Source organism: Pseudophryne corroboree, chromosome 9 (assembly GCF_028390025.1).
Source record: "Pseudophryne corroboree isolate aPseCor3 chromosome 9, aPseCor3.hap2, whole genome shotgun sequence".
Taxonomy (NCBI): Eukaryota; Metazoa; Chordata; class Amphibia; order Anura; family Myobatrachidae; genus Pseudophryne; species Pseudophryne corroboree.
In genome coordinates this window covers 10522885-10547281 of record NC_086452.1, presented here as the reverse complement: position 1 = coordinate 10547281, position 24397 = coordinate 10522885, and positions in this window count along the sequence as shown.

Below are 24397 nucleotides of genomic sequence, written 5' to 3'. Positions count from 1 at the left end.
CGCTGTGCGACTGGACCGCACGTAATTGTGTGCATTAGTTTGTTACCTTGGTACCCATCAACAATTTATTGTGGGATCATAAACGCTATTTGTACATTCTAACGTGATTTGTGTAGGTTTTTGTTATTTTAAGGGAGTTTCGCTGTTCACTAAGCAAATCTCTAACGACCAATACTTGCTGGGGAGGGATCGCGCCCCAGTAAATAGAGGTTACAAAAGATCCCACGGATTGGATAGGCCAATTGGGGCGCAGAGTGAGTGAAAGCACTGGTTAAACTTTCACCGTCACCTTACCGCGGGCAATTTGGTCTGTTTGTCAGAATTAGCTAAGACAGCAATATCTACAAACGATGGGGGCCAGTTGCTCAAAGAAGGGACGTCCAACAAGGGTTCACGTTGGTAGTTGCTGGCCCAAAGGGTCCGCCAGGTATCAGGTATTATGCAACGAATGGGAACGTATGACAGAGGATGATGGGGAACAGTCTCCCCGGGTAGGCAGTCTGAACCCTGAGGTATTGCAGAACCCACGAAAAAGGATAGGTCTAATAAAATCTGCTAAGCAGAGGATTAGACAAAATGATTGTTTACAGTTATGGCAACGGGAAAGTGAAATACAAGGAGAGCTAGCTCATACAGCTGACTCTCACCTTGGTGAGAGAAATGTGGCAGTGAAAGAGAAGGTGGTTACAGAGAATGACACACTGGTGTACGATAAAAATGCACTTAGTAACTGTGTTAAGAATGAAAGTGTAGAATGTAATAATGTTTATGAAAATGAAAGTGTTAAATGTACAAATGTTAACCTGTGCAAGTCGCACCCCATGTTAAACTTCCCTCAGGATTACCTGCAAGAAAGTGAGCCCAGAACGATGTCGGCACCTCTTCCAACAACCTTCACACAAGACATCCAGGTGGACGCGACCAAATCGGTAAAGGCAATAATCAAACCCCCTAACGGAGGGTCAGGTGAGGTCGTGTCCACAGGTACGTACAAAGTTTTATATCATGCACAAACAAATGTACCTCATATTGTAAAACCAACGCAAGATGATGTAATTGAGTTTAGCCCTGTCAGGGTGATCACAGTCCCCAATGGGAAGACTGACGATCAGGGAATCATTCCCGTCAAGGACAGTGCAATGCGCCGTCCCTGGTCCCGGATGGAATTGAGATCAATTATGTCTGAATTTCCTGATCCTAGGAAAAATCTAGTAACATGTCAAAGGTTTATTAAAGAACTAGGAAACTCCACAGAACCCACCAACAAAGATTGGCGGACAGTGCTGAGGGCATGTTTGCCCTCCAGTGTTGACCCTGCGAAATTTATTGCTGATTGTAAATTAGACACGGAAGTACCTTGTACGGAGGAACACAATCAGGAATGTATTAAGCAGATCAACCGACAGTTAGAAGTATATTTCCCAGCCATTGTCGAGTGGAACAAAATCTTCTCCATAAGACAAAACGAAGGGGAAAGTACTTCTAATTATTTCCATCGGGCATTGCAGGACATGACTAGGTATACGGGTATAGAAAACATCGAAACAAGTGCACCGCACAGAGAAGTAGCAGTATCTGTGCTAATGCATGGTTTAAAGGAAGTGTTGAGAGCAAGGATACAGACCACCAATCCATACTGGAGAGATAAATCAGTAACTGCATTAAGGGACTCTGCTGTTGGGCATGAGCAAAACAGCATCAAACACGGGGAAGCAAAGAAGCCTCAGATCCCTGTGGGTAAGCCAAAGGTGAAAAGGTGTTATAATTGCCAGAAGGAAGGTCATTTTGCAAGAGATTGTAGACCAAGAAGTAGACCAAATTCATATAAACCCCCTAGACAAAGATATGAGCAGGGTAATAACACCCCAAATCATAATCAGGGATCACATAGGCCGCACCTGTAACATGCAGTCAGGAAAGGTGATCATTAGGACTGATGGTAAGCCTGAGGTAACAGTTAATAAAATTGGGAGGTCATTCCCTGAAGACACAGGGATGACCGGGTGAAACGTTGTAAATGTATCTGTGAAGTGTTTCTTTTTCTCTCTCCCCATCTCTGACGATTATTGGTAGGATTCAAACATTGCATACATACTTGGTCTTTGCAGAAGTCTACCAAACCCCAGCATGACCTATCCGCATCAATGTATTCTGGCCAGATACAGACAATGGAATATGGAAGTGCTGGGGGGAGGGACTGCGCAGGGAAACCATTGGACATGTAGATATGACAGCCTGATGATCTGACAATGTTTTAAAATGTTTGAAAAATGTTTTTTTTTTCTCTTTTCCTATTGTTGGTTATTGTTGATTTAAGTAATATACATATACATATGAAGTGTTCTCTCTCTCTTTTGTTTTTTTTGTTTCCTCTCTTCTTTCTCATGTTTTCATGGTTTAAAGATGGTATGTCACACATCAGTTAGACAAATGGTAATGCAAGATTTTTTGCTCCTTACAGAAAGATCGCTGGTTTGGAAGAAATATTGCATCACCGGAATGTTCATTTGGAAGACTGAGAGACAGCACCTTTGAGATGACGACAGAACAAGAAGAACAACAAGACTAGAGAACTTAATTATCGTAACAAGTTTCTCTCCCCCTCAAACTGATTTTCTGTACCCCATTACAAATTTCTTCTTTTCTCCTCCTGTAAGATGGACTTGCCCCAAGAGACTGTGATATGGATTTTCCTGTTGACCATGATGTTGACCAGAGCAGTCTGTTTCGGTGAGAGTATCAGTGAGGTCGAGATCCAGAAAGGTCCTGATGATAAAGATGGAGGTGTAAATTTCCAATAACAACCCAATCACCAAGCAAAGGCGAGTACCGGAAACGATCTAGCAGCCATGTTATCTGTAAACATTTTCCTTTAAGGATTGTTAGCTGAAGAAAACTGTATCTGTAGGCTCTGTGATAATGTCATTGAGGATGGGTGTATTAAGAAATGCCAATCCAGTTTTAATATCCATATGGACAGGCATCCCTTGAGTGACTATCACTCTTTAGTGGGTAGTGTGTTAAATAAAACAGATTGTTGGGTATGCTCTCAAGTACCTCAAGGTCATAGCAAATCAGGGCTAGTACCATTTCCTTTAACGTTAGGGGAGGTACTTGAGTTAAGTGGTGGGAGACCGGTGGACAGGAGGTTTAATATCTCCAGCCCTCCTAGTTTGAAGCTCCACCAATACCATGTGGATAGGTCCCTATTATGTTTTAACATCTCCAATCCCCGAAAGCCGGGAAATTGGGAAGTGTCATGGAGTAACCAAACCATGACCTTTTCACACAGAGCAGATAGAATGCCTACAGATACAGAGCTTATACGCCACATAGCCAGTAGAGGAAAATCTTTCCGGTATAGGTACACCCTAGGAAGTAGGATTACGAGAGTTGGAGAAGTATCACCAGGATACTGTGCACATATCGTACAACCTGATACGTGTACTAAGCAGATGGAAGAATTAGGGTTAGGAGATTTCACATGGAAGGTGTGTAATATGGTTATGTCCTACTCCGTCCCATATGTTCTCCCCGATGATGCATATTTCACATGCGGGAGAAAGGCATATAAGTGGCTTGCCCCAAACTCTGAAGGATTGTGTTATATTGGAAAAGTACTGCCTGAAGTAATGACTGTATCACATGACAAAATGAAAGACATACACCGTGTTGCCCAAACTCCTTATACTCATACTCATTACGAGCACATCGTTAAACGGCACCTGATAGAAAGAACAGAGCATCCGGCCTCTGACATGATCCATGAATCCACCGGAATTCAATTCTTAATCGCGTTAGATATCACTCACACCGCTAGAGGAGTGTTGAATTATAAATACATTTCTGCGCTCGCCAATTTGTTAGATAATATCACTGAAATGTATGATGACACGTTTAGGTATACTGGAAGGGAACTTCAGGCTTATAAAACAGAACTGGTACAGCATAGAATGGTTCTTAATTACCTCACAGCAGTGACAGGCGGATATTGTGTCACACTGGCAACACAATACGGCGTGAAATGTTGCACATATATTACGAATAGCACCGAGGACCCGGTCGAGGTCATAGACCAAAAGATGGACGATATTCTCCAACTGAAGTGGGAATTTCGCAGGAGACACAATCTCACTCTTGCTGCTGTAGGTAATGAGCTGACTGGTTGGGTGTCATGGTTGAACCCGCGAAATTGGTTCTCCAGTTTAGGAGACTGGGCTCAAGGAGTCATAATGGATGTTGGGAAGTTTCTCCTATGTATCTTAGGTGTTGTCATATCGATTGGATTGATATTTAGATGCGGTCAGGCTTTAATGAAGTGCAAACATCGTACAAGGGTAATGAGTTTAAGGAGTGAGGAAACTGTAATTCCAATGGACTTGATTTATGACCCAAATGTAGAAACAATGATGTGATGAAAATGCGATTTCTACGGTCCGTTTCTTTCACCTGTTTTTCCGTTTTCTCCAAGGTAACAAGACCCACTTGGACGAGGAATTTGATGAGCCGATATACAGACAACAGAGGGATTAAAGAAGAAGTTTGACAACCTGATACACAGATTTTTGATGAACTATGCCATGGATCCCCAGTTTCCCTAGAAATTTTAAAATTACGCTAGCCCAACACTTTTGTAAATCTATGGACATTGACAGCTTTGCTCGCACCTTATGAGCAAAAGCACAAAGAAGACTGCATTCAACAGACACCAAACAAGACCTCAATCGACGAATGTACATTTACCTGACATAGAATACCACCGCATTTACCGTAATTATGTCTTTTCTTCATTTCTACAACCCTCAGGTAATGACACACATAGTCGATAGGGAATACAGGCACAGATATCAGCAATCACATATCTCCCCCAATTCATGTATCATCAACTAAAATGTGCTCCCCCATTTTGTTACAACCAAAGCCGAAAAGAGCTCGGTAAAGTTTGACAGCCCATCCACAGACCCGTACCACGGGATAAGAAGGAATTCAAATGTATACTTCGCAATACCTCGAAGCTTGATGTACCACACGTACGGCACGATGATACATGATCCCCAAGCACGGATTCATACACACATGCTTCTGCTATCTCACTAGGTCATACCCTTTTCCTACCTTCTCCTCTCCTCCCCTACCCAACCATGTAAATGTATTAACCCCTAACATATATTTTTCTCTTTTTGAAATGTTTTCAGGAAGTGGCAGTTATTGTTGACTGCCAAAGGGTGGACTGTCAAAGTCAGAAAAATATCTCTATACACACTGCCATATTTGCACCTCATTCTGGTCCGCGCTGCGCATGCGTGCGCTCTCCCGTGCGTGCGCATACTCACAGTCGCGGGCACCCGCAGGCGCACGGTATGCGTATTTACGGTAGAGTTTATGTGATCGTAGCGTGCGACTCAATCGTTACATATTTTCAGTAATAATGTATTTTGTAGATCATGGTCCCTTTGATAGATTCTGAAAGTTTAGTTAATATAGCATGTTCCTGAACAGAGAGATCCCTCTTTGTATTGTACGAAGGGTCTAACAGGGGTCATACAGTGGTGTTTAGTACCCATCGGAAGAGTATTTAATTAGCAATATTCCGGTGTTGGTTTGGAGCGGATTAATCGCTCGTGCGAATAGTTATGGACATAAGAAGTTTATGTCCATTTACTATTATTTACTCTTACTTAGCCATGCGGCGGGAAACCCAGTATCCCACCCACCTGAGCTGTTGGAAATCGTCACAGCCCACCTGTATGAATCAACCTATGACCTTTTGTTATAATGCGAAGCCGAATTCCTGTGTCCAATGAACAATGAGATTATAGGGACCATTGTACTGTATTGTGTGTAGTGTATATAAGGTCAGCCAGCCTGAACAGGGATCAGACTCTCTCCACAAAGGGTTATCATATTGACAAACTTGGGGTCTGGTACCAGGCTGCGCTGCGATCGTTCCCAGTGTGTGTATGTAAGTAATTCTCTGTAATCATTGCTCTTTCTTTGTATTGGCCACATTCTGTCTCTCTTTCGGTTTAGTTTAAGATTGTAACGTTAGTGTATATTTCTGTCTAGATATTCTGTTAGATTTATATGTTAGTTTGTAGTGTATGACTTGTGAACTGTTTCCCCTTATTGAAATAACTTAAGACTTGTTAGTAAAAGGCTTTGGACCCTTAACGGTAGTGTGTGTTCATTATATTGCAAGGGGTAATAGGAGCATCTCTTTCGCTCAAACAGCTTTAATATTAACAAGGTTAAACAGCGTTCTATCGCTACAGTGTTTTAATACAAGGTTTACTGCGTAAGAATATCTTTCCTGTGTGTCACATACAAGTTTTACTGATTGTTATCCAGTGAGCGTCTGCGCCGCTCGTGATCTCCTCGTGGTCCCGAGCGTCCGCTACGCTAATAGCGTAGCATTACGGTAGTCGCTCACCTATTGTGTGCCCGATACCAACAGCGTATTCTCGCGAGCGTTTGTGTCGCTCGAGCGGCTCGCTCCCGATACAGCGTCCGCTACGCTAAGAGCGTACCCTTACGGTACTACTTACTCCAATAGCGTACAAAGTCTCTTAACCTCTTAGAAGTGTTTAATAAGGTAATCAAATCGACATTCTCAAGGGTTAGAGAGGGGGGGGGTTGGGGTTAGGCTGTGGGAAGGGAGGGTTAGGGGTGCGAGGGTAAGTGGGGGGGGGGGGGGTAAGGGATAGGCTGTGGGAAAGGAGGGTTGAGGGGAAAGGACCCCCGTTGGGATTCTCTGCTTTGGGATGCCCCTTCAGAGCAGGTGCGGCACTGCCTCTCAGATTTGTCCACACCTCCCTGTATCTCCGCGGCCTGCTCTATGTCACCTCTGTGGGGATAGATATAAATGCAACGGCAGTATGAGGTGAGAACTCCCATAATGCTGAGGGCACGGACCCTGAAACATATTGATGAGGTGATGGTTCCTAGGGAATTGGTGGGAGAGTCGCAATAACAGTTGGATCATCCATAAAGTAACCTAGGCTCGCACCTAAAGCCCAGTAGCCACTGAGGGTCCTGGGTTCCCTGACCTGGAATGTTTCTTTCTCTTACGTCCTAGAGGATGCTGGGGACTCCGTAAGGACCATGGGGTATAGACGGGCTCCGCAGGAGATAGGGCACCTAAAAAGAACTTTTACTATGGGTGTGCACTGGCTCCTCCCTCTATGCCCCTCCTCCAGACCTCAGTTAGATCTTGTGCCCAGAGGAGAATGGGTGCACTGCAGAGAGCTCTCCAGAGTTTTCTGTGGAAAAAGAATTTTGTTATGTTTTTTATTTTCAGGGAGTCCTGTTGGCAACAGGCTCCCTGCATCGTGGGACCGAGGAGAGAGAAGCAGAGCTGGCTTGTCAAGTTGGGCACTGCTTCTAAGGCTACTGGACACCATTAGCTCCAGAGGGAGTCGGAACACTGGTCTCACCTGGGGTTCGTCCCAGAGCCGCGCCGCCACCGTCCTCCTCACAGATGCCGAAGGTAGAAGCCGGGTGAGTATTGAGGAAAAGACTTCAGGCGGCAGAATACATCAGATCTTCATGAGGTAAGCGCGCAGCGGTAAGCTGCGCGCCATTGCTCCCAGTCACACACACACAAGCAGGCACTGAAGGGTGCAGGGCGCAGGGGGGGGGGGGGGGGCGCCCTGGGCAGCAATAAACCTCGATTTGGCCATAAATACGATGGATTAGGCTGTGGGACAGTAAATCCGCGGACCCCCGCCATTTTATTAGTATATGATGAAGGGACCGAAGCCCGCCGTCGGGTGGGCGGGGCTTGATCCTCAGCACTAACCAGCGCCATTTTCTCCACAGAGGCTGCATGAGAAAACGCTTGCTCCCTGTTCTCTCCCCTGCTGAACTTCACAGGTTGGATAAAGGAGGAGGGGGGCACTTTGGCGACGCAGTGAGTGGAGATTACAATTATAAACATATAATAGCGCTATCTGGTCATATATTCCAGTGTTTTAAGCGCTGGGTGTGTGCTGGCATACTCTATCTCTCTGTCTCTCCTAAGGGCCTGGTTGGGGTTTTGTCCCCTTATAGGTAACGCCCTGTGTGTGTGGGGTGTCGGTACGTGTGTGTCGACATTTCTGAGGCGGAAGGCTTCTCCAAGGAGGAGGTGGAGCAAATGAGTGGTGTGTCCCCGTCGGTTGTGCCGACTCCAGATTGGATAGACATGTGGCATACGTTGCATGCAATTGTGGCATCTTTACATAAAAGGCTTGATAAGGCTGGTTTAGGGGGGACATCAGGCGGTCAATCCTCAGATTGGACCGACTTACAGGGCCCGTCGGGGTCTCAAAAGCGTCCCTTAACACAAGACACTACTACCAACACGGATTCTGATTCCAGTGTCGACCATGACGAAGTAAAATTGCACCCTAGGGTGACTAAAACTATTCAGTGTATGATTGTGGCAATAAGGGATGTGTTGCATATTGTGGATGAACCCTCAGTCCCCGACACAAGGGTACACATGTTTAAGGAAAAGAAACAGATTATTAATTTTCCCACATCTCATGAATTAAATGAGTTATTTGGAAAAGCTTGGGAGACTCCGGATAATAGACCGCAGATCCCCAAAAGAATTTTTATGGCATACCCTTTCCCTAAGCAGGACAGGGAGATTTGGGAATTACCCCCCACTGTGGACAAGGCCCTGACGCGCTTATCCAAGAAAGTGGCGCTACCGTCTCCCGACACAGCGGCCCTTAAAGACCCAGCAGATCGCAGGCAAGAAACTACCTTAAAGGGTATTTATTCTCATACGGGTGCTGTGCTAAGACCGACGATTGCGTCGGCATGGGTGGGTGGTCTTCAGTATGCCGGCGGTCGGGCTCCCGGCGACCAGCATACCGGCGCCGGGAGCCCGACAGCCGGCATACCGACAGCCGGCATACCGACACTTATTCTCCCTCGTGGGGGTCCATGACCCCCCTGGAGGAAGAATAAAATAGTGTGGCGCGCGTAGCGCGCCACCGTGCCCGTAGCGTGGCGAGCGCAGCGAGCCCGCAAGGGGCTCATTTGCGCTCGCCACACTGTCTGTAAGCCGGCGGTCGGGCTCCCGGCGCCGGTATGCTGGTCGCCGGGAGCCCGACCGCCGGCATATTGTAGTGAACCCGCATGGGTTTGTAGCGCAATTGCAGCTTGGACAGATGAGCTGACAGATCAATTTGATACTATGGATAAGGATACTATATTCTTAACTCTAGCCCATATAAAAGACGCAGTCTTATTTATGAGGGATGCTCAAAGGGACATTGGACTGCTAGCTTCTAGGGCCAATGCCATGCCTATCTCAGCGAGAAGATCCTTATGGACTCGCCAATGGACGGGTGATGCGGAATCCAAGAAACATATGGAAGTACTACCCTATAAGGGGGATGTATTGTTTGGGGATGAGCTGACGGACCTGGTTTCCACAGCTACAGCAGGTAAATCAAATTTTTTACCATATATTCCCCAACAGCAAAAGAAAGTAACACCCTATCAGATGCAGTCCTTTCGGTCGCACAAGTCCAGAAGAGGTCGGGGATCCTCTTTCCTCGCCAGAGGTAAGGGCAGAGGCAAGAGAGCACCTGCTTTGGCAGGTGCCCAGGAACAAAAGTCCTCCCCGGCTGCTCCAAAACCCACAGCATGACGCTGGGGCTCCCCTGAGGGAGTCCGCACCGGTGAGGGCACGTCTTCGACTTTTCAGTCAAGCCTGGGTCAGTTCGGACCTGAATCCCTGGGTGTTGGAAATAGTTTCCCAGGGTTACAAATTGGAATTCGAGGAGGTGCCCCCGCGCCGATTTTTCAAATCGGCCCTACCAGCTTCCACATCCGACAGGGATGAAGTGTTAGCTGCAATTCAAACGCTGTGTATACAGCAAGTGATAATCAAGGTTCCCCTGCACCAGGAGGGAAGAGGTTACTACTCAACCCTATTTGTGGTCCCGAAACCGGACGGTTCGGTCAGACCGATTTTGAATCTGAAATCCCTAAACCTGTACATAAAAAGATTCAAAGTCAAAATAGAATCACTCAGGGCGATAATAGCCAACATGGAGGAGGGGGAGTTTATGGTGTCTCTGGACATAAAGGATGCGTACCTTCATGTCCCCATGTATGCCCCCCATCAGAAATACCTGAGATTCGCTGTACAGGATTGTCATTACCAATTTCAGACGTTGCCGTTTGGACTTTCCACGGCCCCGAGGATTTTCACCAAGATAATGGCGGAAATGATGGTGGTCCTGCGCAAGCATGGTGTCACAATTATCCCATACTTGGACGATCTCCTGATAAAAGCGAGATCAAGAGAGAAATTGCTGAGCAGTGTGGCGCTCTCTCTGAGAGTGCTCCAGCAACACGATTGGATTCTAAATCTACCGAAGTCACAGTTGATTCCGACAACTCGACTACAGTTTCTAGGTATGATACTGGATACGGAACAAATGAAGGTCTTCCTCCCAATAGAGAAAGCCCAAGACATCCAGAACATGGTCAGAGACCTGTTAAAACCGAAAAGGGTGTCAGTTCACCAATGCACTCGAGTTCTGGGGAAAATGGTGGCGGCCTACGAGGCCATTCCCTTCGGAAGGTTCCATGCAAGGACTTTTCAATGGGACCTTCTGGACAAGTGGTCCGGGTCCCATCTGCATTTACATCGGAAAATAACTCTGTCCCCAGGAACCAGAGTGTCCCTCCTGTGGTGGTTGCAAAGTGCTCACCTGCTGGAGGGTCGCAGGTTCGGGATTCAGAACTGGATCCTGGTTACCATGGACGCGAGCCTCCGAGGATGGGGAGCGGTCACACAGGGAAGGACTTTTCAGGGTCTTTGGTCAGACCAGGAGTCCTGTCTACACATCGATGTGTTGGAACTCAGGGCCATTTACAGCGGCCTTCGACAAGCGGAGAGTTTTCTTCGAAACCTTCCGGTTCTGATTCAATCAGACAATGTCACAGCAGTGGCTCATGTGAACCGCCAAGGCGGGACAAGAAGCAGAGTCGCGATGGCGGAAGCCGCAAGGATCCTTCGCTGGGCGGAAAATCATGTAAGCGCTCTGTCGGCTGTCTTCATTCCGGGAGTGGACAACTGGGAAGCAGACTTCCTCAGCAGACACGATCTCCATCCAGGAGAGTGGGGACTTCATCAAGAAGTCTTTGCAGACGTAACACGTCTTTGGGGAACTCCTCAAATAGACATGATGGCGTCACGCCTCAACAAAAAACTTCGGAGGTATTGCGCCAGGTCTCGGGACCCTCAGGCAGTAGCAGTAGACGCACTGGTAACACCGTGGGTGTTCGACTCGGTCTACGTGTTCCCTCCTCTTCCTCTCATCACGAAAGTGTTGAGGATCATAAGACGAAGAAGAGTACAGACGATACTCGTTGTCCCAGACTGGCCTCGAAGGGCTTGGTACTCGGATCTACAAGAGATACTCACAGGAGACCCCTGGCCTCTTCCTCTGAGGGAAGACCTGTTGCAGCAGGGGCCCTGTGTATTTCAAGACTTACCGCGGTTACGTTTGACGGCATGGCGGTTGAACGCTGAATCCTAGCAAAAAAGGGGATTCCGGAAGAGGTCATCCCTACTTTAATAAAGGCTAGGAAGGAGGTGACGATAAAACATTATCACCGTATCTGGCGAAAGTATGTGTATTGGTGTGAGACCAAGAATGCACCTACGGAAGATTTTAATTTGGGTCGTCTTCTCCACTTCATACAGACAGGAGTGGATATGGGCCTGAAATTAGGCTCTGTTAAGGTACAGATTTCGGCCCTCTCGATTTTCTTTCAGAAGGAATTGGCTTCTCTTCCAGGTTGAACGGCTCTGGAGTGATCCACGGATATATACCATCTTTCTGCTATTTGGAGACGAACGGACATCACCGACAGCCCTAACCCGCCTCAAACCGCCACAGCTATTTCCACCTTTTACATCCCAGCCTAAAGGATTATCCAGCTGCACTGTCGGAGGAGCACCCAGGCAGCGCAGCACAGAACGGCTTGTGGATTGGAAACGGCGGAGGTCCGGTGAACATCCGGCCGGACGGCTATTGCATTCACTGGCACGGGTGAGATTGCTACGAGTAAGACGGGGTTTTATTCATTCATACATTATCCCGTCATTATAGCCACCCACATCTATGGCCTCATTAGGCTAGGGGCTATTTGAGCCATTCGGGACTATGTTTCAGTATTAGTAATTTTATTTATTCATATCAATCATCTTGTTACGGGACAGTAATACTACGGCATTGGCTGCCCACACTAACGGCTACCTAAGGCTAGGTGCCTTTATCGAGACTTTTTAATAGTATTTGGTCAAAAGGACGGGATTGGTGTCTATTCATTTGCTCCAACATTTAGCATTTACATCAGCAGCCGTACGAGGTTAGGTGCTAATGAGCTATACGAGACTTTTTGGATACATGTATAATAGTTAATCACTATTAGTTTAAGATCGTTGTTGGAAGAATCCTGAGCTCTTATTGTCTATGCAATCATATGATATCCTATAGACAATTTATCTTCCATCTGTATATTCTATTGATCTTTTTGTTACATTCTGTTTGTGCACAATTTATTCAGTATTAATTAAGGCTGGCCAGCCAGTGTTCTTCAGGATTTTATATATTTGTATCCATTATTTGGTCTTTTGGAATACTAACCATATATATGAGTAATTAATTAGATGGTTATATATTTCATGATTATGTTATTTTATTCATTTTTAATATTATTTTCAATATTTTATTGTGATCACTCCAAGGAACATATTTACAATTAAATTATTTGCTAATAATTACAATTAATTAATATATAATAAAAACAAAATTGATTAATCCGATTTTATATTTTTTTGTTTGGCTCTTCCCTTTGCGCACGTTTTGGTTCTTTTTTCTTGTTTCTCTTCCAGAAGTCCAGACGTTTGTGAAGGGAGTGCTGCACATCCAGCCCCCTTTTGTGCCTCCAGTGGCACCATGGGACCTGAACGTGGTGTTGCAGTTCCTAAAATCACACTGGTTTGAACCGCTTAACAAGGTTGAGTTGAAATTTCTTACCTGGAAGGTGGTCATGTTGTTGGCCTTAGCATCAGCAAGGCGAGTGTCAGAATTGGCGGCTCTATCACACAAGAGCCCCTACTTGATTTTTCATGTGGATCGAGCTGAATTGAGGACACGTCCGCAATTTTTGCCTAAGGTGGTTTCGTCGTTCCATATGAATCAACCTATTGTGGTGCCTGTGGCTACAAGTGACCTGGAGGATTCCAGATCCCTGGACGTAGTCAGGGCCTTAAAAATTTATGTAGCCAGGACGGCTAGAATTAGGAAAACAGAGGCTCTGTTTGTCCTGTATGCGGCCAATAAGATTGGCGCGCCTGCTTCAAAGCAGACTATTGCTCGCTGGATCTGTAATACGATTCAGCAGGCTCACTCTACGGCTGGATTGCCGGTACCAAATTCGGTTAAGGCCCATTCCACTAGGAAGGTGGGCTCTTCTTGGGCGGCTGCCCGAGGCGTCTCGGCATTACAACTTTGCCGAGCGGCGACGTGGTCGGGGTCAAACACTTTTGCTAAATTCTACAAGTTTGATACCCTGGCTGATGAGGACCTAGCGTTTGCTCAGTCGGCGCTGCAGAGTCATCCGCACTCTCCCGCCCGATTGGATGCTTTGGTATAAACCCCATGGTCCTTACGGAGTCCCAGCATCCTCTAGGACGTAAGAGAAAATAAGATTTTAAACCTACCGGTAAATCTATTTCTCCTAGTCCGTAGAGGATGCTGGGCGCCCGTCCCAGTGCGGAAACTCTGCAAGACTTGTATATAGTTGTTGCTTACATAAGGGTTATGTTACAGTTGACATCGGTCTTGGACCGTTACTGTCGTTTGTTCATACTGTTAACTGGTTATGTATGTCCAGGTTACATGGTATGATTGGTGTGGGCTGGTTTGAATCTTGCCCTTGGATTGCTAAATCCTGCCTTGTATTGTCCATCTCCTCTGGGCACAGTTCTCTAACTGAGGTCTGGAGGAGGGGCATAGAGGGAGGAGCCAGTGCACACCCATAGTCAAAGTTCTTTTTAGGTGCCCTATCTCCTGCGGAGCCCGTCTATACCCCATGGTCCTTACGGAGTCCCCAGCATCCTCTACGGACTAGGAGAAATAGATTTACCGGTAGGTTTAAAATCTTATTTTTTTTAAATAAGGGGGAAAAATGGAGGCCCATGCCAGGATCTAGCCTTGAGCCCCGTTGGGCATTACTCAGTCTTTGCTCATTAGTCCAGGCAATCAAGACGCGGCTTCTGCAATGCGCAGGTGAGGGGTCCACCTGAGCTCGGATCTCCTCCTGGGCACCTGTCACTCATCTCCCCGGGTGTGGGGCAGAGCGCAGTGTGATGCTTGTTTAGGGACCACTATTGATAAGAGCGGAGAAGTGAGCCAGTGGGGAAGTTGCCCCATCAACCAATCAGCAGCTCTGTATCATTTTATAGTATGCAAATTATAGATGTTACTTCAGTGCTGATTGGTTGCCATGGGCAACTTCTCCACTGGCTCACTTCTCCGCTCTTATCACTGCTTAGTAAATGTCCCCCTCAGTGTGGAGTGGCAGTTGGTGGCAGTTTGTGTGGATCCCCTATTTGAACTCTGGACCGTGCTGCCGCCCCACCTCTGCCGCTGCCAGTGCTTCGTATTATTTATCTCCCTACAAGGTACATTACATTCAGCTCTTCCCTTACAGGACAGTCTTGTGCTCCGTCCTCCCAGTGCGCGGGCATTCTCCCTATACATAAGAGGAGACACTGACCTCGGAGTAGTCTGCCTGGTTCGGGCAGTCGGTGTCGGATTTTCCAGCGCTCACATCTGGTATATGTGGTCTCCACGTCACGTCCTTCAGGTAAGCGTCTCCCTTCGAAGTTTAATCATAAAAGTCAGGTTATACCAGGAATGATCTGATCAGTGCAGGTAGATGTGACGAGAGACTGGAGAGCTGCAATTAGGGCTGGAATTTGGGTGAAGGGGAGCGTGGCCGGGTGGAGAAGGCCACTGACTCGGCTGATCGGGTCCTCTCCAGTTATTGGTGGTCATTCCAAGTTGTTCGCTCGCTGCCGATTTTCGCAGTGCAGCAATCAAGTGAAAAAATGGCAATAATGCGCCAAGTACTTTCACACAAAACTTTGTCGATTTACACAAGCTCGAGCGACGTTTTTTTCATCGCTCGAGTGATCGGTGTGTGATTGACAGGAAGTGGGTGTTTCTGGGCGGAAACTGGGCGTTTTCAGGGAGTGTGCTAAAAAACGCAGGCCGGCCAGGTAAAAACACAGGAGTGGCTGGAGAAACGAGGGAGTGGCTGGAGGAACGCAGGGCGTGTTTGTGACGTCAAAGCAGGAACTAAACGGACCGAGCTGATCGCAGTGTAGGAGTAGGTCTGGAGCTGCTCAGAAACTGCTAAGAATTATTTAGTAGCAATTCTGCTAATCTTTCGTTCGCACTTCTGCTAAGCTAAGATACACTCCCAGAGGGCGGCGGCCTAGCGTGTGCAATGCTGCTAAAATCAGCTAGCGAGCAAACAACTCGGAATGAGGGCCACTGTCTCCATCTTTTCTCCTGAGTATTAGTTGGCGTGTTACACAGTGTTCATTTTCAAGCCGCCAAATCCAGTCTATGCACAAACCCAGATGTTCTCATTCTCAACCGCGCTCCTCAAGACACCCCAATGGTCCAGGTGTTAGGTATATCTATGGCTCAGCACAGATGGTTACGACAAATAGACTGAGGTGCTAATTAAGTCACCTGTGGCCAAGCATGGATATACTTAAAACTTGGCCTGTCGGAGAACCTCTGCACTAACCTATAATGTCCCTCTAGAAATTCAATTTTGCTTAAAAAGTACTTTTCTACTTGTAGAGTGTAGCCTATAGGGCATACTTACCTACCTTCTGGCAGCTCTCTCCGGGAGAGAGCTGCCAGGACGGCTCAGTGGAGGGGCTGGGCAATGTCGAGAGGAGGGGGCGGGGAGGAGGCGGAACGGGGCTCGGAGGAGGAGGGGAGGAGGCGGAACGAGGGCGGGGTTATAGATTTACACGTTTAAACCACGCCCCCCGCTCTGTAATGCCGCGATAACCGGCATTTTACAGCAGGGGGCGTGACTATGATGACGCGATTCAACAAGAATCGCGTTATCTACTGTCCAGACCGCCCACTTTACTCTCAAAGTGGGTGGCCGGGCAGGGGGAACTTGAAAAACCGGGAGACTTGCCTGCTCTTCCGTGGGGCCGGGAGGGTCACCCGATTTTCAGGAGCCTCCCGGCCATTCCGGGAGAGTAGGCAAGTATGCTATAGGGGACAATGGCAAACACCATATAAAGCTTTTTAGAGCTTGGTAAATTGCCCATTTTTGCAATCCCCATGGAAGAAGGCATGGTTTTACCTTGTAAATAATTGCTGGCGGTATCCCGCACCTCTGGAAAATACAGACCCTGTTACATGCGCCCCCGGGGGATTGTTTTTGCAATTTACCTCTTCCCCCCTCAGACTCTCCACCTCTCTACAAAACTACAAACGGGCTCTCAAGACCCACTTCTTTACCAAACCCAGCCAAACCTCATCCTAACCCTCTGTTCCACGCTCTCTATGTACCCCATCTGTGTCACCCCTGCCTGTCTACCCCTCCCCTTAGAATGTAAGCTCTCACGAGCAGGGCCCTCTTCCCTCATGTGCTTATCCTTTTCTTACTTTAATAATCCTCAACTGCCCAAATCTCGCAGTTTTTTGGCCACCTGGAACTTATCTCTGTCATTTACTGGAGTAGTTATGCTTAGTTACCCTGTACTTGTCCTGTATTGTCTTCACCTGTGAGTCACTGTTTTCCTGCTTTGATTATGTGCATATGTACCCTGTAATTGGGCGCTGCGGAACCCTTGTGGCACCATATAAATAAAGGATAATTATAATAATAATTGAAAATAGAAGGACCACAGCTACACTACCCTCATAATAAATAGTCTAAATAACGCCACAATACTCCAAAAAACAGCCGATCAGAAAATGACTAATACATGTATTCTCTCCTGCTTTTATAGGATGCGTGTATGCCGTGTAGCATTAGAATTACACAGTATTTTATTTAAAAACTGCCATCTAATAAGTAGGAATTAGCAATTAGTACATAAGAAACGTACAGCAGCGACAATGCATAGTGAGGACTCTGTGAGAGCTTGGGGCACATATAATTCCCTCTATGGGATACCTGGGCAATTCTGGGATGTTGGTGACCACAAGTTGCAGGAGAGTCGGTCAGAACGCCGACAACTTGCCGCAATAACCAATCATTTAATTGCCCCCTTAGGCTGGTGTCAGGTTCTTTTTGGTGTCCTGAGGTCTTATCCCCTGTATATTATACCTAAAGAGAAATGGTGGCATGTCAGACGAGGCCACTTATACTCTGAAAGAGCAGCATGCCTGTGCAACACCAGCCTAAGGTGGAGAGAAGTGGAGAGAGATAAAGTATCAACCAACCAGCTCCTTAATGTCATTTTTCAAACACAGTCTGTAACATGGAATCACGACATTCCTGCCGGTCCCAAGTGACACTGCAGCAGAGCTAGGTGTGCTGCATCCGGCAGCTGGAAGCGCATACAAGGCGATTGCTGGTGGATGCGGCCAATTCCACCCTCAGTGCATATGTGCTATGTGCTGTGCACTGGCCGCAGCACCCTAGTTACGGCTCTGCTCACATTGTCATTATAAACTGTTGGGATTCTCATATCGGGAGTCTGACTGTCGATATTTAGATACCATCTCCATACACTATAGCACCAGTGTTCTGCCATAACGCTAGTAGCTGATTGGCTGGTACTTTATCTCTCTCCACTTTCTCTCCCCAAGCCCTTGGAGAATTTAGGGGAAAGTGAAAGGTTTTGGTGCCAGCTAGAAAGAGAACATTTGGAACACTTGTCATCAGTACCAGAATGTAACAAGGTCTTACCGGGACCAGATCACACCTGCTGGCGATTTCCACTAGAACAATGGCGTAGCTAAAAGATAAACGATACAATTAAGGGTATGGGCAAATGTAATATTTTGTACAGATACTTTATTCTGGGTGACATACAGACATGCAGCGTATAGTATATACTGTAGCGGATTCAGTATGATTTACCGGCGGACGGGATGCAGACTGTCATTATCCCGACAGTGGCATCCCGCCTGCCAGAATGTCGGCAGCAGGGCGAGTGCTAAGAGTCCCCTTGCGGGCTCGCTGCAGGCTCGATGGCTCACTGCGGTCACCACAGGATCTATTTCCACTCTTTGGATGTCGTGGACACCCACGAGGGGGAATAGTCCGGTTGCGCCAGGATTCCGGCGTCGGTTTCCTGACTGCCGGGATCCTGACAGCCGGCAAATTAAACGCGTCCCACTGTAGCAACAGTTTTCTCCTGACCTCAGGTAACCTGCGGAAAGTTACAGATTTGTTATATTACTCCTAGCTTCAATACGCCATACAGCGCAAGACGCCCGGTGCAAACTGAGACGCACCAATAGGTGTAGCGAACAGTCTTTGTCTTTAAATGTTGCACCTTATTTGTCTCGCAGATGCAGCGACATACCGCTCAGAGTTTAGCGCAGACTCTGAGCCGCGGCTGTAACCGCACAGGAATCAGTTTTAGGCACATACAAATTTGCAGATGAAGCACAACGGAACTTGGCGTTAGAAAACGCCATGGCTGCTGCATTGAAGCACTTCCTATACAGATTGAGGCTCAGTCACACACAGACGCACAAATGTCGCACATCGCATTGATCAGTATAATCTAGCAAAGTTATTTTGTCATTTCCAGTTGTGTTATTTGTGCATATTAGATGCAGATTTTTGGCAAATAAAAGCTTGACCCTGCTGAGTGGCACGGGGCCTGGGGCACCCAGGGAGCGACTGAAGCCGCAGTGTATATATGACTTTTACCTGTATATATCAGTTGCAGGTGTAGGTACAGAACAATTGCTGTTACTCTCAATCACCTCTGGGGGGCAGTAGATAAGTGCCGGCTTTTTCTCAATTAACTCTTTGAACTCATCCCGTCTATAAACCATCAAACCGTAATCTGAATGTTAAAAATTCAGATAAGAAATGAATACACGCATTATTGTACACTGAATTGTGTTTTTACAACATACACAAAACAGAACTATTCCGTTGCAGTAAGATACCAAGCTGAATGTTGTACAATACAATTGCCTCATTTAAAGGAATGTGTGTGACACAAAAATAACTATTAACATTTATATAGCTCACACATAGGGGGTCATTCCGAGTTGATCCCTCGCTGCCGATTTTTGCAGCGCAGTGATCAGGTCTCTACTGTGCATGCGTATGCACCGCAATGCGCAGGCACGTCGTACGGGTACAAAGCCTATCGTTGCTGAGCGAAGGATTTAACGAAGAATCCGTTTGCACGGGCGACCGCAAGGAGATTGACAGGAAGAAGGTGTTTATGGGTGTCAACTGACCGTTTTCTGGGAGTGGTTGGAAAAACGCAGGCGTGTCCAGGCATTTGCAGGGCGGGTGTCTGATGTCAATTCCGGAACCAAAAAGACTGAAGTGATCGCAGCGGCTGAGTAAGTCTGGGGCAACTCAGAAACTGCACAAACTGTTTTTGCTGAGCTCGGCTGCAAAGGCGTTCGCACACTTGCAAAGCAAAAATACACTCCCCCGTGGGCGGCGACTATGCATTTGCACGGCTGCTAAAAGTAGCTAGCGAGCGATCAACTCGGAATGAGAGCCATACTCCACAGCGCACATCAGTCTCTACCGCAGTGGCACTTCCAATCTATATTCCCCATCACAAGGACACACAGACACACCAGGGATACTGTGCCAAAGCCAATTTACCTACCAATACATTTTTGCATTGTGGGAAGAAACTGGAGCAATATCAGGAAATCCACACAAACAATGGGAGAACATACAAACTCCACACTTAGCACCCTGGTTGGAATCAAACCCAAGACCTCAGTGCTGTAAGGCAACAATGCCAACCACTGTGCTGCCTGGAAAAAAGGCAATTTTATAATGACCCCATTGATCTACTGTAGGCTCCTGGCTTGGTAACATTAGTATACAACATTGTTAAGTTTGTAACCAGGTCATGACTACGGTGTAACACCTGTACCTGATATTTTGCATACCCATCGGTCATCTATCACACAGTTGTGCGACGTCAGCCTCCCATGGTAGATTTTATGGTGGTGGAGATACGCCATTCCCCGTGCAATGTCTGTGGCAAATGAAAGTCTAGATAAAGAGAAGACAGGAAGACTTGGTGACAACAGGTCTACAAAGCCGCCTAGATATAGATGGTCTGATGCTAGCTGGAACTTGTGCAGCTGTTTGCGCAGCGTACAGGGCGGGATGTACTAAACGGAAAATGCGGTAAACCCCCCATTTACCGCATTTTCGGAATGTACTAACACCCAGCCGCCGGGTCAGCTGGCGATACCCCATAGAAGCCTATGGGCTCCTCTCCGCAGCACTGTGTGACGGATCCGATCGGATACCTCTCAGCATATCTCCCGCCCGCCCCCGTCATTCTGCACATGCGCAGACTGACTCCCGGGGCCGAATCCCAGAAGTCAGGGAGACGCTGGGGATCTTACAGGAAGAGCTGTCCTTCGCAATGATAAGCGGATATGTAAATATATATACGCTTAGAATCGTGACAATTGGCGGCGATGGGTGGCAATGTCATTTAGTACATACACAGGGTGTAGCTACCATAGGTGCAGGGAGTGCAGCTGCTATGGGGCCAGAGCTGAGAGGGGCCACCTTCCCTGTCACAGTTACATGTGTTATATACAGGGTGTAGCTACCATAGGTGCAGGGAGTGCAGCTGCTGTGGGGCCCAGAGCTGAGAGGGGCCACCTTCCCTGTCACAGTTACATGTGTTATATACAGAATGTAGCTACCATAGGTGCAGGGAGTGCAGCAGCTATGGGGCCAGAGCTGAGAGGGGCCACCTTCCCTGTCACAGTTACATGTGTTATATACAGGGAGTATCTACCATAGGTGATGGGAGTGCAGCTGCTATGGGGCCCAGAGCTGAGAGGGGCCACCTTCCCTGTCACAGTTACATGTGTTATATACAGGGTGTAGATACCATAGGTGCAGGGAGTGCAGTTGCTATGGGCCCAGAGCTGAGAGGGGCCCTTCTTGCCTGTCACATATACATGTGTTATATACAGGATGTAGCTACCATAGGTGCAGGGAGTGCAGCTGCTATGGGGCCCAGAGCTGAGAGGGGCCACCTTCCCTGTCACAGTTACATGTGTTATATACAGGGTGTAGCTACAATAGGTGCAGGGAGAGCAGCTGCTATGGGGCCAGAGCTGAGAGGGGCCACCTTCCCTGTCACAGTTACATGTGTTATATACAGGGGTGTAGATACCATAGGTGCAGGGAGTGCAGTTGCTATGGGGCCAGAGCTGAGAGGGGCCACCTTCCCTGTCACAGTTACATGTGTTATATACAGGGTGTAGCTACAATAGGTGCAGGGAGTGCAGCTGCTATGGGGCCAGAGCTGAGAGGGGCCACCTTCCCTGTCACAGTTACATGTGTTATATACAGGGTGTAGCTACCACAGGTGCAGAGAGTGCAGCTGCTATGGGGCCAGAGCTGAGGGGGGCCACCTTCCCTGTCACAGTTTCATGTGTTACATACGGGGTGTAGTTACCATAGGTGCAGAGAGTGCAGCTGCTATGGGGCCAGAGCTGAGAGGGGTCACCTTCCCTGTCACAGTTTCATGTGTTATATATGGGGTGTAGTTACCATAGGTGCAGGGAGTGCAGCTGCTATGGGGCCCAGAGCTGAGAGGGGCCACCTTCCCTGTCACAGTTACATGTGTTATATACAGGGTGTAGCTACCATAGGTGCAGGGAGTGCAGCTGCTATGGGGCCAGAGCTGAGAGGGGCCACCTTCCCTGTCACAGTTACATGTGATTGTGTTATATACAGGGTGTAGCTACCATAGGTGCAGGAAGTGCAGCTGCTATGGGGCCCAGAGATGAGAGGGGCCACCTTCCCTGTCACAGTTACATGTGTTATATACAGGGTGTAGCTACCACAGGTGCAGAGAGTGCAGCTGCTATGGGGCCAGAGCTGAGGGGGGCCACCTTCCCTGTCACAGTTTCATGTGTTACATACGGGGTGTAGTTACCATAGGTGCAGAGAGTGCAGCTGCTATGGGGCCAGAGCTGAGAGGGGTCACCTTCCCTGTCACAGTTTCATGTGTTATATATGGGGTGTAGTTACCATAGGTGCAGGGAGTGCAGCTGCTATGGGGCCCAGAGCTGAGAGGGGCCACCTTCCCTGTCACAGTTACATGTGTTATATACAGGGTGTAGCTACCATAGGTGCAGGGAGTGCAGCTGCTATGGGGCCAGAGCTGAGAGGGGCCACCTTCCCTGTCACAGTTACATGTGATTGTGTTATATACAGGGTGTAGCTACCATAGGTGCAGGAAGTGCAGCTGCTATGGGGCCCAGAGATGAGAGGGGCCACCTTCCCTGTCACAGTTACATGTGCTACCATAGGTGCAGGGAGTGCAGCTGCTATGGGGCACAGAGCTGAGAGGGGCCACCTTCCCTGTCACAGTTACATGTGGTATATACTAGAGATGAGCGCCTGAAATTTTTCGGGTTTTGTGTTTTGGTTTTGGGTTCGGTTCCGCGGCCGTGTTTTGGGTTCGAACGCGTTTTGGCAAAACCTCACCGAATTATTTTTGTCGGATTCGGGTGTGTTTTGGATTCGGGTGTTTTTTTCCAAAAACACTAAAAAACAGCTTAAATCATAGAATTTGGGGGTCATTTTGATCCCAAAGTATTATTAACCTCAAAAACCATAATTTACACTCATTTTCAGTCTATTCTGAATACCTCACACCTCACAATATTATTTTTAGTCCTAAAATTTGCACCGAGGTCGCTGTGTGAGTAAGATAAGCGACCCTAGTGGCCGACACAAACACCGGGCCCATCTAGGAGTGGCACTGCAGTGTCACGCAGGATGTCCCTTCCAAAAAACCCTCCCCAAACAGCACATGACGCAAAGAAAAAAAGAGGCGCAATGAGGTAGCTGTGTGAGTAAGATTAGCGACCCTAGTGGCCGACACAAACACCGGGCACATCTAGGAGTGGCACTGCAGTGTCACGCAGGATGTCCCTTCCAAAAAACCCTCCCCAAACAGCACATGACGCAAAGAAAAAAAGAGGCGCAATGAGGTAGCTGTGTGAGTAAGATTAGCGACCCTAGTGGCCGACACAAACACCGGGCCCATCTAGGAGTGGCACTGCAGTGTCACGCAGGATGTCCCTTCCAAAAAACCCTCCCCAATCAGCACATGATGCAAAGAAAAAGAAAAGAAAAAAGAGGTGCAAGATGGAATTATCCTTGGGCCCTCCCACCCACCCTTATGTTGTATAAACAAAACAGGACATGCACACTTTAACCAACCCATCATTTCAGTGACAGGGTCTGCCACACGACTGTGACTGATATGACTGATATGACGGGTTGGTTTGGACCCCCCCCAAAAAAGAAGCAATTAATCTCTCCTTGCACAAACTGGCTCTACAGAGGCAAGATGTCCACCTCATCTTCACCCTCCGATATATCACCGTGTACATCCCCCTCCTCACAGATTATCAATTCGTCCCCACTGGAATCCACCATCTCAGCTCCCTGTGTACTTTGTGGAGGCAATTGCTGCTGGTCAATGTCTCCGCGGAGGAATTGATTATAATTCATTTTAATGAACATCATCTTCTCCACATTTTCTGGATGTAACCTCGTACGCCGATTGCTGACAAGGTGAGCGGCGGCACTAAACACTCTTTCGGAGTACACACTTGTGGGAGGGCAACTTAGGTAGAATAAAGCCAGTTTGTGCAAGGGCCTCCAAATTGCCTCTTTTTCCTGCCAGTATAAGTACGGACTGTGTGACGTGCCTACTTGGATGCGGTCACTCATATAATCCTCCACCATTCTATCAATGTTGAGAGAATCATATGCAGTGACAGTAGACGACATGTCCGTAATCGTTGTCAGGTCCTTCAGTCCGGACCAGATGTCAGCATCAGCAGTCGCTCCAGACTGCCCTGCATCACCGCCAGCGGGTGGGCTCGGAATTCTGAGCCTTTTCCTCGCACCCCCAGTTGCGGGAGAATGTGAAGGAGGAGATGTTGACAGGTCGCGTTCCGCTTGACTTGACAATTTTGTCACCAGCAGGTCTTTAAACCCCAGCAGACCTGTGTCTGCCGGAAAGAGAGATCCAAGGTAGGCTTTAAATCTAGGATCGAGCACGGTGGCCAAAATGTAGTGCTCTGATTTCAACAGATTGACCACCCGTGAATCC